The sequence below is a fragment of the Podarcis bocagei genome, assembly GCF_964188305.1.
Source record: "Podarcis bocagei genome assembly, chromosome: 5".
NCBI lineage: Eukaryota > Metazoa > Chordata > Lepidosauria > Squamata > Lacertidae > Podarcis > Podarcis bocagei.
Window position 1 is genome coordinate 91051810 of NC_138129.1, and position 17181 is coordinate 91068990.

The 17181-nt window shown below is 45.2% G+C and overlaps 1 long non-coding RNA gene across 1 annotated transcript in view; it reads left to right on the forward strand.

Moving 5' to 3' along the window:
• Nucleotides 1-3181: 3181 nt before the first annotated feature.
• Nucleotides 3182-17181, forward strand: part of LOC308587150 — a 52302-nt gene continuing 38302 nt past the window's right edge. Inside the window, exons 1-2 of the long non-coding RNA XR_014008235.1 lie at nt 3182-3264; nt 10297-10377. This is a non-coding gene — a long non-coding RNA (uncharacterized lncRNA). The remainder of the gene's footprint in view (nt 3265-10296; nt 10378-17181) is intronic.

A 17181-nucleotide genomic window follows, 5' to 3' on the forward strand; every position in this document is an offset into this window, starting at 1 on the left:
TGTTTTCTCTTTGTTTTCCTCGTGAGTTCTCCTGGTAACCAGGTGTATACCTTTATTTTGGACATCAGGAGACAGGAATCATAGGTGTGCCTTCTTTGTTCAGACCTGTCCTGCTAGCTAATCATTTTTTAACACCCATTCATTTTCATTTTATTGTGGGTTTCTTTTTTCGCATTCCTTTGAGTGAACGCTCCACCCTTTCATCACCACTGCAGGGGAATCAGCGCTCCGAGCAGCGACTTGCGAAAGTGAAAGGTGACTTCAGCCTGATACCTTACCTCTGAGCGATTTATGGAGCCCTCGTCTCGCCACAATTCCACATTGGATGGGACAGGCGGGCAGTGGCTTTTGCTGTTCCACCTCAGGCTTGTCTCTTGCAGCCGACCAACATGCTTGCCCCTCTAGAGACTGAATCAAGCCATTGAAACGACATGCATTTTAACATTCCCAGGACAACACTGTGCTTGCCCCTTAGGGAACAAGCATTTAAGTGAACAGCCATTGGGGAGGGGGACACAGTTAGAATGAGCTGAATGCAGCTGTTCTTTTTAAGGTTGTTTTAAGCATATCCAGAATTAATCCAGAATGCGGCAGCTAGACTGGTGACTGGGAGTGGCCGCTGGGTCCACATAACACCGGTCCTGAGAGATCTGCATTGGCTCCCAGTACGTTTCCAAGCACAATTCAATGTGTTGGTGCTGACCTTTAAAGCCCTAAACAGCCTCAGTCCTGTATACCTGAAGGAGCATCTCTACCCCCATCATTCAGCCAGCGCCGAGGGCCTTCTGGCAGTTCCCTCATTGCGAGAAGTGAGGTTATAGGGAACCAGACAGAGGGCCTTCTCGGTAGTGGCACCCACCCTGTGGAACGCCCTCCCACCAGATGTCAAAGAGAAAAATAACTACCAAACTTTGCGAGAAGTGAGGTTACAGGGAACCAGAAAGAGTGCCTTCTCGGTAGTGGCACCCACCCTGTGGAATGCCCTCCCTTCAGATGTGAAGGAAATAAGCAGCTACAGTGGTGCCTCGCAAGAAGAAAAGAATCCGTTCCGTGATTCTCTTCGTCTAGCGGTTTTTTCGTCTTGCGAAGCAAGCCCATTGACGGATTAGAGGATTAGCGCTATTAGCGGCTTTTAGCGGCTTATCAGATTATCTGATCAGCTGATAAGCGGCTTAGCGGCTTAGAAAAAGTGGGGGGGAAAGGAAAAAAACCCCGCAGGAACTCGCAATACATTTTCGTCTTGCGAAGCAAGCCCATAGGAGATTCGTTTTGCGAAGCACCTCCAAAACGGAAAACTCTTTCGTCTAGCGAGTTTTCCGTCTTGCGAGGCATTCGTCTTGCGGGGCACCACTGTATCTTATCTTTAAAAGATATCTGAAGGCAGCCCTGTTTAGGGAAGTTTTTAATATTTAATGCTGTATTGTTTTTAAAGCCGCCCAGAGTGGCTGGGGAAACTCAGCCAGATGGGCGGGGTATAAATAATAAATTATTATTATTATATTATTATTATTATCCGGCGTCGTGGTGTAAAGCTCCCTCCAGCACCCCCAGCACCCCCCCCCCATTTCCCAGATTTTTTTAGGGAGGATGGTGCTGCCGATGGGGCTGGAGGAGGCGGGCAGCGGCTGGAGGGTGGTTCCTCTGGCAGGGAAGAGGCGGGGACTGGAGGCAGCGCCTCCTGGCTCAGCTGGCCGCTTTGTGCCACGGTGGCCATGGCAGACAGAGCCTCCGGGCACAGCGCTGCTTCGGCACGGAATGGTGTAGGCGGGCAAGGGCGGTGAGCTGACGCTGGGAGGTGCCGCGTCCAGGCTCTGCCTCTTCCCTGGCGCCCTCCAGAACATGGTGCCCTGGTGCCCCGCACCACTAGCCTCTATGGGCAAGACGCCCCCGGGCCTTCCTTTGCTGGGATTGCATTGTGGATAGAGAATGAAACTCTTGATCTCAGGGTTGTGACTTCAAGCCCCACTCTGGGCAAAAAAAATTTCCTGCATTGCAACTCTTCAATCCTACAGTTCTATGATTATTCCTGTTCTGAATGTGAAATGTGCTCCAGTTAATAAGAACCTAAGAATCACCCTGCTGGTTCAGGTCAAAGGTCCATCTATCTTTCTTTTCTTTTGGGGGTTTTTTAAAGTTTTTTATTTATACGTTTCAAATTTCAACATTTCAAATTGTTTTACAATTTAATATTTCAAAATTGGACTTACTTCCTTCTCCCTCTTTATGCGGTTCCTAAATTTATATATATATATATCATCTGCATATCCAGGTTCATTTAACTTGCTCATTTAATTATCTGCTGTAAATATATACTCTTATGAAACTGCAGGTTATTACAATAATCCTGCCAATGTTTTTATCTGTTTATAATTTATCTGTAAATATTCAATAAACCACTTCCATTCTTTTATAAAAAAAAGTTTGTTATCTTGGTTTCGTATTTTTCCGGTAAGTCCCGCCATTTCTGCATATTCCATAAAATTTGGAATCTATTCCTCTTTCCCTCGGACTTCTTCTTTCTATTATTGGACAAGTAACCCAAGAAACCACACTGGAGACTCGTGGTGTTTTTTAAATATATATATATATTTATTTATATAATTGGGGAAACTGGGTTTGGGGGGGGGGGAGAACTGTCTTGCAGCTCCAGTTTCTCCCCAAAATGTTTTCCCTTACTGACTTCGCAGGGGTGCGGATGTCAGTTCTGTCCCTGGGCGGGGACAGATAGTCGCAACCAGTGCCTAAGCTACCACTCGCATTTTGTATTTTAATAAAGTTGTGGCCAAAATGATGCCAAAGAAACCTTAAACAAAAATTCCTGTGCGAAGTGTGAATTAATTTGGGGGTGGCTTGGGGACCTTGACACGCAATGAATTCTGCACGGAAAGAAGCACTTTCATTTGTCTGGTGGGAATCATTGAACCTTCAGCTTGATCGGATGTCCCCAAGTCTTAATGTTATGGGAGAGGGTGAAAATGGATGCTCACCCCTTCCCTGATGGGCGTCGGTTGCAAACCTTCGCTCTCCGCCTCCTTCCCAGCCAGCCACATCCACCCGGTCACCGGATGAGTGGAAATGCCATTACAACCATAGGGGCGTTACCTCCCGACCAGTAGCTGGGTTCTGATGAGCCAATCAGGACTCAGGGCTTTGAGAATTCCTTTACTGCTCACGGCCAAGACCAGCTGAGCAGCAACACCTAAAAGGGCCAGTTGCGCTAAAATCCTGGCTCGACCTGCAGTGGTTTCAGCCCCCCCCCCAAAGGTAAAGGACCCCTGGACAGTTAAGTCCAGTCAAAGGCGACTATGGGGTTGCGGCACTCATCTCGCTTTCAGGCTGAGGGAGTCAGCGTTTGTCCAGAGACAGCTTTCTGGGTCATGGAGCCAGAAGGACTAAACCGTTTCTGGCGCAACGGGACACCGTGACGGAAACCAGAGCGCATGGAAACGCCGTTTACCTTCCCGCCGGAGCGGTACCTATTTATCTACTTTCACTGGTGCGCTTTCGAACTGCTATGTTGGCAGGAGTTGGGACAGAGCAATGGGAGCTCATCCCGTCGCGGGGATTCAAACCGCCAATCTTCTGATCAGCAAGCCCAAGAGGCTCAGTGGTTTAGACCACAGCACCACCAGAGTCCCTTCAGCCCTCCAGCAGGAGGCTGAAATGGATATACACCCAACGCCTGAGCCAAAGATCCACCTACACCTGTAATCAATAAGGTTGTGGCCATTTGCAATCCCATCGGTTGTCTACCTGAGTCTGTTCTGCCACAGGTCAGCTAGTCACTGACTTGAGGGTGGGGAGGATAGCTCTGTGACTGGGCCTGCAAACTTTCCCTCACTTTATTCACACCATGAGTAAATTTACACACCTCTATAACATCCCCACTTACTTGCCTTTTCTCTGAACCAAAAAGCCCTAAATGTTGCAACCTTTCCTCACAGCGGAGTTGCTTCATCCCCTCAGTCTTTTTGCTTCCTCATTTCTGAACCTTTTCCAGCTCTTACAATACCCTTTTTGAGGTGACCGTACCAGAATAGTTCACAGTACAATATTTCAGGTGTAATCACACCATAAGGTAAAGGTAAAGGGACACCTGACAGTTCAGTCCAGTTGCAAACGATTCTGGGGTTGTGGCGCTCATCTCATTTTACAGGCCGAGGCAGCCGGTGTTTGTCCGCTTCCGCAGACAGTTTTTCTGGGTCATGTGGCCAGCATGACTAAGCTACTTCTGGCAAACCAGAGCAGCGCACGGAAACGCCGTTTACCTTCCTGCCGGAGCGGTACCTATTTATCTACTTGCACTTTGACGTGCTTTCAAACTGCCAGGTTGGCAGGAGCTGGGACTGAGCAACGGGAGCTCACCCCATCGTGGCGATTCGAACCACCCACCTTTTGATCAGCAAGCCCAAGAGACTCAGTGGTTTAGACCACAGCTCCACCCACGTCCCATAATCACACCATAGGTTTGTATTAATAGCATTGTGATAATGGCAGGGTTATTCTAAATCTATGTCCTAAGGATTCCTAGCATGGCATTCACCTATTTCACAGCTGCCACATCCTTGTTTGACATCTTCATCAAGCTATCTGCTACAAGCCCAAGGTCTCATTCCTGAACAGCCATTATGAGTTAACTCACCCCATGTGAATATATGTGAAATATAATCCCCCCCCCCATTGTGCATCACTTTGCAGTTGCATTTACCATTTTACTGTTTTAACCACCCTGTTAAGAAGCAGTTCTTTTGTTTCTGGTTCTAACATGTAATTAAGAACTGTGTTTCCTGTTACTGAGGCAACACTAACTTCCTCTGTTTAGCAATAAAAACGAGAGTTGCTAAGTGTCTGGACATGAGTAATTAATTAAGACGCATAATTATACAATGTTCCGCTAATAAAATTCTAGTTCTTTCATAAAACTGAATTATCCAACAATACAATTCAGAGGTCTTTGAAATAAATATAAAACTATGAAATATTAGTTCTTTGTATACTGAGCCAACCAGAAATGGAGTAACCACCCATTTTCAGTTGCAATAATTTCAAAGTACAGTGGTACCTCAGGTTACATACGCTTCAGGTTACAGACTCCACTAACCCAGAAATATTACCTCGGGTTAAGAACTTTGCTTCAGGATGAGAACACGGCGGCAGCAGGAGGCCCCATTAGCTAAAGTGGTGCTTCAGGTTAAGAACAGTTTCAGGTTAAGAATGGACCTCTGGAACGAATTAAATACTTAACTCGAGGTACCACTGTATATACTTAACATTCATTCAGGGAAAATGTGTTTTATAGGATGGTGAATTTTCATGGAACTTTGAAGTGTCAGGCATAGCCCTATTGGCTTTAGCCCAAACGTAGCAGAATTTTCCTGCACAGCGAGGAAGCTAGTTGCGGCAGTAATGACTAGTCAGCTAGACTCAGAAGAACTATTTACAGGATTTATTAAAAGGAGAAAAATAAAACCAGCAGAGTTTCTGCATACAAATAAAAGCAAAATAAACCCTCTCTTTCTCTCTCTCAAAACCATACACAGCACTTCTAACTCCTAACACACCTCACACCAAACTGTGCTAGCAATCCCTAGATAACAGAGTTGAGTGCTGCTCGTTAACCAATCAGAGTGAGTAGTTTCTAGGTCAAGCAGACCTGGGCTTTCTGCCAAGAGTAAATTGACACCAGCTTGAGTTAATTGGTGAAGCTAGAATCTGCAAGTTTCCCACGAGAACCAATTAACAGAAACTGAACACCCCCTCACAGATTCTGCTGAACAATTAACATCAAATACACCTATGTAGGAGATTATTTTTCCAGCAAACCTAAACCCTTGCACATTCGCTTGTTCTTTACCTTTGCCAATGGTTTAGTTAACACATCTGCTACATTTTCTTCACTTGATACATAAGTACAGGTGATTACATTGTCTTGTACACAGCAACGTACATTTTGGTATTTTACAGAGATATGTTTGGAACGCGATTTGAAACCCTCTGTTTTACTTAAGGTTATACAAGCTTGATTATCAATGTAAACTTGTACTGGTTCTCCACAATTCACATTTAAATCTGTTAACAAATGCTTGAAATAAATCACCTCGTTGCACAATTCACTCAATGCGGCGTACTCTGATTCCGTTGATGACACACTTACAATGTCTTGCTTGCGTGACCGCCAGCTGATTAAAGCTCCACCGACCATTATGACTAGTCCTGTGACAGATTTTCTATCTGGCAAATTTCCCCAGTCACTATCACAGTAGCAACTCAACATTTCATCCTCGGAAGAATTTAATTGTAACATATAGCCAATTGTCTGTTTGAGATATCTCAGAACTTGTTTTACCCCTTTCCAGGCATTTAGTGTGGGTTTTGAGACCAATCTACTTAATATGCCTACTGCATAGCTAATATCAGGTCTGGACCACTGTGCTATATACAATAAACTTCCAATTACAGAGTGATATACATCAGGGTGTTCAAATTCAGGACTCTCATCTATATGAAGTGTTTTTATGAAACCTGGATCCATAGGCACCGCTGCCCCTTTGCAATCCTGCATCCTGTACGTAGTCAGTAGTTGTTTAACTTTGTTCTGCTGACTAATTAGGCAGCTGCCATCTTGGGCCCAGCACACTTCCAACCCTAGATATGTCCTAACCGGGCCTGAGTCTTTTGTACACCCACCTGCAGCCTACAATCTTTGCCCCCTCAGGCGCTGCCACTGGTGTAAAAACCTTGTGCTCATTCAGAAAGGACATCTCTTCCTCCATTGCCTGTTTCCAGAGCTCTGCCTCCTCTTTTGGTAACTTTAACACCTCCTGAAAACTCTTGGGTTCTGCAATTACACTAAACACATTTGCAGTATCAGGAGAAAAACGCAGCGGAGGCACTCCTTTGTTTTGTCTTTTAGATCTTCTGGGAGAAAATTTTTCTTCTGACCCACTTTCCTCCTCTGAACTACGATCTCTCTTTTGTTGCTTAGCAACTGGTCTCTGGCTAACTTCACTTTCCTGAGAGCTCTTATCTGAACTTTCCTCCCCCTCAGACTCTGATTCTCTGTGTCTACTTTCAGAGTCATGAAGCTCCTGGGAAGGTTCAAACCAAACCTCAGTATTGGCATGTAGTCTCTCCCAGCCACTATGTTCACAAAAACTGGCATTCCTGGAGATCACAATGCCATTTGTCCCTTCAGCAAAACGGAAACCTTTTCCCAGCTCCTGGTAACCCACAAACACTAACTGTTTGGTCTTAGGATCTCCCTTTTTCCTCATTTGTTTCGGAATTAATACCCAGGCTTTTGATCCAAACACATGCAAGTGGTCAATTTTGGGTTTTTTCTGAAACAATTTAAAGTACGGGGTTGTACCTATTGTTTGATGGAAGAGCCTATTTTGGAGATAACACGCGGTGAGCATGCTCTCCCCCCAATAAGACATGGGCAAATCAGCATCATCAAGCATGGCAAACATCATATCTTGTAAAGATCTGTTTTTTCGCTCTGCAACGCCATTCTCCTCTGGGGAAAAAACGTTCGTTTTTCTATGCCCAATGCCACGCTTTTGTAACCAATCTTTAAAGGCATTTGACATAAATTCGCCACCTCTGTCCGTCTGAATCCTTTTCAGTTTAATGGACAGAAATCTTTCCACAGATGCCACCCAGCCTTTAAACTTAGTGAACACGTCACCCTTATTTTTCATGGGAAAAACCCAAGAATAACGCGTGGCGTCATCCACAATTGTTAGTGAAAAGCGCGATCCACCCCTGCTTACAGTAAATGGACCAATTACGTCCATGTGAACCAGCTGTAGCGGTGACTCACTAACTCTGTCACTTCTGGGGTAAGAGACTCTGTGGGTTTTAACCTTTTTACAGACATTACAATCAAGGTACTTGTTACAACTCTTTAAATTACCCCCATCAGCCAATTCAGACATTTTTAGTACACTTTTCCAGCAAGCATGCCCCATTTTCCTATGCAATAAGTGCACACAGTTGTCATGTATAGCTTTGTCATTCACTGCAGGCTGAGATTTACTGACTACTGCTGCAACTTGAGATCCTGCTTTAAGCCAAAACAAGCCTCCCTCTGACTTAGCAGTGCCTAAAATCTCACCAGCCTTCTTAATAATGCAACTGTCTCCTTCAAAATACACTTTAAACCCGGCTTTCAGCAAACAATCTACAGACATCAGATTGCTCCTTAATGACGGCACACAAAGTACATTTTGCAGGCATTCACGAAGACAAGGAACAAAAACTGCACCCCCCGAAATCACTTCGGAAGTACTTCCGTCTGCTAGAGCCACCTGGCTGCGCTGTGCTGAGTTCTTGGAAACAAACAATTCATCTGAATTCACGATGTGGCGAGATGCTCCCGAATCGACCACCCAGACCGCTTGTTTCTCATCAGCACTCTTGACCTCGCCGGTCACCAGCTGAGCCGACTGTTTTTGTTTGAAGAATTTCTTTTTACGCTGCTGCTGCTGCTGATGCTGCTGCTGATCTCGTCTCTGCTCCTGCACCGGCAACTGAGACTTGACCAACTCCGGACATTGTCGTTTTAGATGCGCTGAAGACCCACATCGGAAACAACGCCTAACAGCAAACGCTGACTCCTCACCGGTACGCTGCTTTTGCGTCACCTCTGGCACGGCATGAGAACTCCTTCCAAACCGCCCACCTGTAGAAGCCTCTGCAGCCATCGACCTTTCTTGCCTCTTCTGCCATTCTTCAATCAAACGCCCAGTAACGTAACTGACTGATAAATCATGCTCCTGCATGCCTTCTAGAGACAAAACTAAATTATCCCAGCTTTCCGGGAGAGAACTCAAAATAATAGCCACCTTCTCCTGCTGGTCTAATGCACAGTCTCTTTCCTGTAGCGCAGAAAACTTTAACTGTAAACTGTGTAGGTGTTCCTGCATTGTAACCCCAGGCTGTAACATTGCCTTGTACAATGCCTTGCGAATGAACAGCTTGGAAACCGCTGTCTCACGCACATGGAGTTCTTTAAGTGCTTGCCACACACCTCTAGCTGTCTTGATTCCCCTCACATACGGCAACTAGGAATCTTCCAGCCCCAAGACAATTGTGGCCCTTGCTCTTTGGTCTTTATCGAGGTCTTCATCATCAGGCTTCGTAGGAAACTTACTCACCACTTGCCAGAGACGATCCCTCTGCAGCACTGCCTGCATGCGTTCCGACCACAGCAAGTAATTGGAGTCATTCAGACGCTCAAAAGCCATCTGAACTGGTTGTGAGGCCATCTTGAGAGCGATGTCCCTGGAACCCGGAACCAGCTACTCACGACCACCAAGAGAGAAAACAGGAACCACAGCACCCAGCACTCACACGCTGCAGCTGTTGTCCTTGTGTCCGCTGCGTCACCAGCTCACCACGGTCAGGAACCAGCCAGAGAACAACAACTTCTGGAACTACTGGAACCAACGCCGTTGATGCTGACACCACCGCAACTCAGGCTGGCAGCACAATGCCCATAACCTCATGGAACTTTGAAGTGTCAGGCATAGCCCTATTGGCTTTAGCCCAAACGTAGCAGAGTTTTCCTGCACAGCGAGGAAGCTAGTTGCGGCAGTAATGACTAGTCAGCTAGACTCAGAAGAACTATTTACAGGATTTATTAAAAGGAGAAAAATAAAACCAGCAGAGTTTCTGCATACAAATAAAAGCAAAATAAACCCTCTCTTTCTCTCTCTCAAAACCATACACAGCACTTCTAACTCCTAACACACCTCACACCAAACTGTGCTAGCAATCCCTAGATAACAGAGTTGAGTGCTGCTCGTTAACCAATCAGAGTGAGTAGTTTCTAGGTCAAGCAGACCTGGGCTTTCTGCCAAGAGTAAATTGACACCAGCTTGAGTTAATTGGTGAAGCTAGAATCTGCAAGTTTCCCACGAGAACCAATTAACAGAAACTGAACAAATTTGTGGCTCTCCAGATTCTGGACTACAACTTCCATCAGACATTGTGGCCAACAGCAAAGTTGATGGGAGTGGTAGTCCCAACAACTGAAGGAACACAGATGAATATCTCTGCCTATGATCTCCCTAAACTACGAAGCTCTTCCAGCAAGTTGAATTAAGAAGAAAGTGGTGGCAGAACAGGAACTTCCCCTGCACACGAGACCAATAGTGGGCCAGAGGTTGAGAAGGTGTTTTCTGCATGTGCTGTAGAGGAAAGTGGGGGGCAGATGGGGCTCGTCAACCTGGGAAGGTTGTTCATCTAGGAGAAGGAAAGCTCTGATCCTAAGCCTCCTCTGCCTTACAGGATATCTTCGGGAGAAGAAAAGGCCAAGGGGTTCCCAGACTGTGGTCAGGTGACCACCAGTATCCTGTGAACTTCATTCAGGTGAATTTTAATCTGTTTCAGTATTTTAACTTTCTGTACGTTCTGAAGCATTGTTGTCACTCTTTCGTGATTTTATTGTTTTATCTCTACCAAGTGGCATATACATTTTATGAAATAAAAACGGACAAATAAATGTATTTTGCTCTTTTTCTTTCTCATGTTGCATTACTCTTTGGATTCTGGGGAATGCAAACTGTGATGCAATGAAATACAATATAAGAAAGCAAAGAAGCATCAAAAGTACAACGGTAAATCATACAGCATGCAGCACACTGCATTCCAATTGCTGTAAGAAGCAGAAAAATATTAGCTGGTCTGCCAAGACCAGCAGCAATTTTCAAGTAGTCCATGGTGGGAGGTGGGGAGTGGAGTTTGAGAACTAGTGCTTTAGGCCAATAATTTCTGTAAAGTGTTCTGTAAGTCCACCAAATCTACTTGTGTTTGTTATGTAATAACCTTTTATGTTATATATAGGTTAGGTTAATTGCATACACCTATGATACACATAATTTTAACAGCAGTGCTGCAGGTCAGGAGTCATATGTAATTTGCCTAAGTGCTCATGAAAGACACTGTATAATTATATTTTTATAAAGGAAGTTCAGAGACGTTTACAGGTCTTCTTGTGGAGGAACCCTGTCAGAAAGAGGACATGCCAGTATCCAACACAATTTGGCTACAGTCTGGAAAACATCTCCGATGTTGGAGGCTGTGGAGTGTCACGATTATCATTGTTGCATCAGTACAGACCTCTACGCAAATCCTCAGATGCAGACGTCATTGCTGAAACTTCCAAACCTGACCAGAATCCCTTTGGTTAAGCAAGTTCGCGGGATGAGCCAGGTAGACGACACCTGAAATAAGAGATTGGCGTGCACTCCAGAATCTTGGAAAAATCCGAACTACAAAATTGCACTCCTCTCTAGAGCAGAGCAAACAAGGTCCGCCCATTCACAGTGCTGAAAGCAAATTCTATCTCATACTTTATGGGGCCATTTTTACTTCCTGTTATATATTCTCAGTCTTCAGGTCTTTGTTTTTCAAACAGAAGTGCTGAAATCATCTGTGGGTTCGGAAATTAGGAAGAGAGATGGATTGTGTCATATGTTTCATCCTCCCATGCAGTCAGGATTATACCGGCTTGTATAATCTTAGTGGTTTGCTCAGGCTAGCAACAATGTGACTCAAACAAAGGGACTTACAAAATTTCCTTAGGACTCCTTTTTTTTTTTAATACAACAACTATGTAATGACTCCATCCATTAACCCTTTATGTGGCTGCTAAATGGAGAAAAGAAATGGAAGCAGTGAGAGATTTTACTTTCTTGGGCTCCATGATCACTGCAGATGGTGGCAGCAGCCACGAAATTAAAAGACGCCTGCTTCTTGGCAGAAAAGCAATGGCAAACCTAGACAGCATCTTAAAAAGCAGAGACATCACCTTGCCAACAAAGGTCCGTATAGTTAAAGCTATGGTTTTCCCAGTAGTGATGTATGGAAGTGAGAGCTGGACCATAAAGAAGGCTGGTCGCTGAAGAATTGATGCTTTTGAATTATGGTGCTGGAGGAGACTCTTGAGAGTCCCATGGACTGCAAGAAGATCAAACCTATCCATTCTTAAGGAAATCAGCCCTGAGTGCTCACTGGAAGCACAAACCGTTAAGCTGAGGCTCCAATACTTTGGCCACCTCATGAGAAGAGAAGACTCCCTGGAAAAGACCCTGATGTTGGGAAAGATGGAGGGCACAAGGAGAAGGGGACGACAGAGGACGAGATGGCTGGATAGTGTTCTTGAAGCTACCAGCATGAGTTTGACCAAACTGTGGGAGGCAGTGGAAGACAGAAGTGCCTGGCGCGCTCTGGTCCATGGGGTCACGAAGGCATTCAGTTATACGTTTCCGACACTTGAGTGCCAGGAAAAGAAATTTAGCCACTGACAAAGTTGTTTTCCCAGAAGACTTATTTAGCAGATATGCTGTCTGCTTTCCTCTTTGTCGGGAACTGAGCTGGGGTAAGTATGGGGTTATAAGATACTGTCTTAAATCGTTGTAGCTGGGACAGCTCACTAAAATGTGCTCTGTGGATTCTACCTCGCCCAATGCACAGTGGCATAATCTCTGGTCATATGGGACTCCTCCATATCTTCCCTTCAGAACCGCCGAGTCAAGAACATTCAGCCTAGCTGCAGTAAATAGTCTGCGGTATTCCACGTAGTGGATATCCGCCAGGTAGCGAGCTGGAGCAGCCCAATACAACTGCTCCCCCAGAAACAACCCGGGTTTCACACGGGCTATGTCCTCCTGTCTGGCAATATCCCTTAATCTTTGAGCGATCACCGCCTTTGCGTGGCTATACGTCATGGACTCTATATAAAGGGAGGACAACCCACACTTCTGCACTTCCTCCACTATCTCCCCTTCCCATGGAGATTTAAAGGCCCTGTTCTCGTATTGCCACCCTCTGGACTTCTCAAGGAGGAGGCACACGAAGAAGGGCCTCAGAAGATGATCTCAGGGTCTGGGTCTGGGTAGGTTCATATGGAAAGAGGTATTGCGATCACGAGCCTTTTAAAGCTTTATAGGTCAAAACCAGCACTTTGAATTGGGTCTGGAAACAATTGGTAGCCAGTGCAGTCAGACCAGGACAGGTGTAATATGCTCAAACCGTCTTGTTCCAGTGAGCAACCTGGCTGCCGAATTCTACACTAGCTGAAGTTTCTGAACCGTCTTCAGAGGCAGCCCTACGTATAACATATTGCAGTACTCTAGCCTTGATATAGGTTGATATAGGAAGAAGCACTCCTCCTTGAATCCCAAGTCGGCTAGGGCTTGATATGCTCAGCAGCAACACCTTGAATTGGACCTGGGAGTGTACAGGCAACCAATGCAGACCTCATAACACCGGTATTATATGGTTAAGATTGGCTATTTTGCTCAACACTCAAGTGTCACATTCCATTTGTGTCAGAGCTCCAGGCTATCTACAAGGGTATATCTATGCAGAGGGACGTGGGTGGCGCTGTGGGTTAAACCACAGAGCCTAGGACTTGCTGATCAGAAGGTCGGCGGTTCGAATCTCCGCGACGGGGTGAGCTCCTGCCCACCTAGCAGTTTGAAAGCACGTCAAAGTGCAAGTAGATAAATAGGTACCGCTCTGGCAGGAAGGTAAACAGCGTTTCCGTGTGCTGCTCTGGTTTGCCAGAAGCGGCTTAGTCATGCTGGCCACATGACCTGGAAGCTGTACGCCGGCTCCCTTGGCCAATAAAGCGAGATGAGCGCCGCAACCCCAGAGTCGGTCACAACTGGACCTAATGGTCAGGGGTCCCTTTACCTTTATATCTATGCAGAATGCACTACTTGGAAGTAAGACATGTATAAGACTGCTCTGCTAACTACAGTGGTACCTCAGTTTAAGAACAGTCCGGTTTAACAACGATTTGGTTTACAAACTCCGCAAAACTGGAAATAGTGTCTTGGTTTGAGAACTTTACCTTGGTCTAAGAATGGAATCTGAACAGTGGAAGGGAACTGGCGGTGGGAAGCCTCATTAGGGAAAGCATGCCTCGGTTTAAGAACGGTTTTGGTTTAAGAACGGGCTTCTGGAACGGATGAAGTTCGTAAACAAAGGTACCACTGTTCTTAGAAAATGTTCTTAGAAAAGAGTGATAGAAATAACAAAACAAATAGAAGCAGACCTTTTTTCACGGCAGATCTCTTGATTTAGATATCATCTAGCTAGAGTTCATTCCCCCACTTACCCCAGGGCAGGGTGGCAAAATGGCTGCTTTTCACTTCCTGGCCCCCTTTCATAACCGGCTTAACTTTAGTTGCCAAAGCATGTTTCTCTTCAAAGGAAGATTCCTGCCTTGTTTACTTTCTGCGTCTTCTTCCTAGCAACCATTTTAAGGGCTCTCCTGTTTCATCAACTCTACATTCCGCATGTTGGGTTTCAAGTAGGACATGTGTTGGTTAACAACTGAATACATTCTCAAGAAATGGTCAGGCTGGAACACACGGGTCTTGTGTAGATTTATGAAAAAAGTAGTGGGAGCAGCTCTTGGGGGTTTCAGGTAGAGTTCTGGAGATGCTCTACTGTCATCTAAAGCCCTTCTCCACAAGTATTAAGTAGGTATATACCGAATTACAATGTTGGGAATCCAGGCTAGGTTATGTGGTTTCATTTTGAATTTTATCTTTTATTCCCCATTTCCCCCTTCATCCATTTCTGTTTGTTCCTCTGCACCTGGAAGGGTGTGGGAGAGATATGCTTTGGTCGGCATATTCACTCTATTCTTTAGCACCAGGTATTCTCCATCCTGGTGGGACGCGGGTGGCGCTGTGGGTTAAAGCCTCAGCGCCTAGGGCTTGCCGATCGGAAGGTCGGCGGTTCGAATCCCCGCGGCGGGGTGCGCTCCCGCTGCTCGGTCCCAGCGCCTGCCAACCTAGCAGTTCGAAAGCACCCCCGGGTGCAAGTAGATAAATAGGGACCGCTTACCAGCGGGAAGGTAAACGGCGTTCCGTGTGCTGCGCTGGCTCGCCAGATGCAGCTTTGTCACGCTGGCCACGTGACCCGGAAGTGTCTCCGGACAGCGCTGGCCCCCGGCCAATAAATGTGAGATGGGCGCACAAACCCCAGAGTCTGTCAAGACTGGCCCGTTCGGGCAGGGGTACCTTTACCTTTACCTTATTCTCCATCCTGCCTATCACCTTTTTGCAAGAGAGCGTTTCTTTCCTTGTGGAGGTAGCAAGTGATGTGTGTTACCGATGATGATGATAAATAATAATAATAATAATAATAATAATAATAATAATAATAATGATGATGATGATAATATATTTATACCCCACCCATCTGGGTGGGTATTGCCAGCCACTCTGGGCAGCTTACAACAAAATATTAATATACAATAATTCATCAAATATTAAAAGCTTCCCTAAACAGGGCTGCCTTCAGGTGTCTTCTGAAAGTCAGGTAGTGTGGCATCTGAATATAGACTGCATTTTTAATCAAGGCATATATTGGCTTATATCTTGATCAGGTTCCTAAATTAAATGGGCTTAGATTTTCAAAAGTTTCATGCCAGGCAGACCAGCTGTTCAGAGAGCCTTGACAGTGTTTTCCTCCTAGACAAGGGGCCCCTTGATTTATAGCAGAAAACAATTCTCAAAGTCGTAAAAAGAAACCGTTAAACTTGAGCCACAGGACAAAAGGCCAAGAGCACGGAGAAGGGGGGGAAGTGTAAACAGGGGAAGAGGCTTTTTTCCCTATTTTATTTTGAGGCTGTAAACTGGTCCATCCTTTCCTTTGAGAAGGCTTATTCTTCTTAAAAGGCTACCTATGTTATGTACTAAATATATTTGCTTAAATGTAATTATACAAAGGATCTAGAAAGAAAGAAATGTTAAATTCTTATTTCATAGAGTCATATTGCTGTAGGAGACCAGGGGGGCAGATGAGCCTAGCCCCCCTGCCAGAAATGAGACGCCATCCGAGCTATCCTGATATATTAGTTGTCAGACATTTGTTTAGAAACCTTCAAATGAAGGAGATCTTTCAATGTTGATGTGAAACTCAAGATCCTTGACATATGTTTAAGATAAAAATTTAAGATTAACCATTTGTTTTAGAAGGCAATAGGGCAAGGAAGGCAAGAGGTGAGCTGGTAATTAAGATTCCTTGTTGAGACACATGTAAGATATATTACTACTTATTTGTCATTTATAGATGTAACAATATATAGCTCTTTGTGTTCCATATAAGGACAGGAGGATATGGGTGTATCTTAAAATTGGTTATAGCAATCAGCCAATAGGAAATTCAAGCAGGCTGATTGAACAGAGGCAGCCACAGGAGGAGCAAAGGGGGGTGGATTAAGGAAATATAAGTGCTGGCCATAATGGCAGGAGGCCAGGCCAGAGCTTGGTAACCATATACCACTGTGCCTCTCATTTATTTGTCTGACAAATAAATTATTATTTTAATTTCTCTGTTGCTGCGTTGAATATTTCATTCCAGCTAAGTGTTAACCACAAGCAGGGTGCTACAGTAGCTGTTAATTTCCTTGACATCTGGTGGGAGAATGTTCCACAGGGCAGGTGCCACTACCGAGAAGGCCCTCTGCCAGGTTCCCTGTAACTTTGCTTCTCGCAGTAAGGGAACCGCCAGGAGGCCCTCGGTGCTGGACCTCAGTGTCCGGGCAGAATGATGGGGGTGGAGACGCTCCTTCAGGTACACTGGGCCGAGGCTGTTTAGAGCTTTAAAGGTCAGCACCAACACTTTACTGGAAGCCAATGCAGGTCTTTCAGGACTGGTATTATATGGTCTCAGGGGCCGCTCCCAGTCACCAGTCTAGTGACTGTCACATTCTGGATTAGTTGTAGTTTCCACGTCACTTTCAAAGGTAGCCCCATGTAGAGCGCATTGCAGTAGTCCAAGCAGGAGATAACTAGAGCATGCACCACTCTGTCGAGACAGTCTGCAGGCAGGTAGGGTCTCGTACCAGACGGAGCTTTATAATCACCCTATATAGCGGGGACTGGTACATTTGAAACCTAAAAATGAATTCATCCTGGCTCCTTAAATTTTATGTTAGAGAGTAAGTAAATAATGCAAGCAGCCCCATGCCAAATCCCCCTGTCCCATAATATCTAGGACAGCATGTCCCATGCAAAGACATCACTACATTGAGAGTACCAACTACTGGTAGTAGAAGCAGGGAAACACCCAGAACTGTGATGTTAGAACATAATAATAATAATAATAATAATAATAATAATAATAATAATAATAATAATAATTTTTATT